The following is a 417-nucleotide window of genomic DNA, read 5'->3' on the forward strand; positions in this document are numbered from 1 at the left end:
CAACCACTCCAAACTCAATTGTGGCAGAAAATATACGTTGGAGATCTTTTATTCTTTTTTGGAGCACTGGAGATGTGGAGGCTGGAACACTGTCGTCCAGTGATTTCTTATTTTATTTCCATGTTATTAACACTGTACAAAGAATTAAATATATTCTCTGTGAATCTTGAACCTAGGACTTAACCCTGAGACACTGATGAATTGGACTTTAGAGCATATTCCTTCCATCATGAATTAGAGCAAGTTTCAAGTAGATTTGGACAGGATACAGTTTATAGAATTACAAGAAAACATTTTGAAAGCTACTTTCATCTGCCTTGTAAACATTTGCCATATGTATGTGTGTGCGTGTACGTGTACATGCGTGCACATTATAGATTAACAGATATATTCAAGGTCAGAAATAAGTACATATGC

General features: G+C 35.5%; 1 protein-coding gene across 1 annotated transcript in view; it reads left to right on the plus strand.

Moving 5' to 3' along the window:
• LOC119587141 (mycophenolic acid acyl-glucuronide esterase, mitochondrial-like) overlaps positions 1 to 417 on the plus strand; it is a gene marked incomplete at its 3' end in the record, with an annotated part of 3,002 nt that overhangs the window by 2,241 nt on the left and 344 nt on the right.

The sequence above is a fragment of the Penaeus monodon genome, chromosome 22 (assembly GCF_015228065.2).
Source record: "Penaeus monodon isolate SGIC_2016 chromosome 22, NSTDA_Pmon_1, whole genome shotgun sequence".
Classification (NCBI taxonomy): domain Eukaryota; kingdom Metazoa; phylum Arthropoda; class Malacostraca; order Decapoda; family Penaeidae; genus Penaeus; species Penaeus monodon.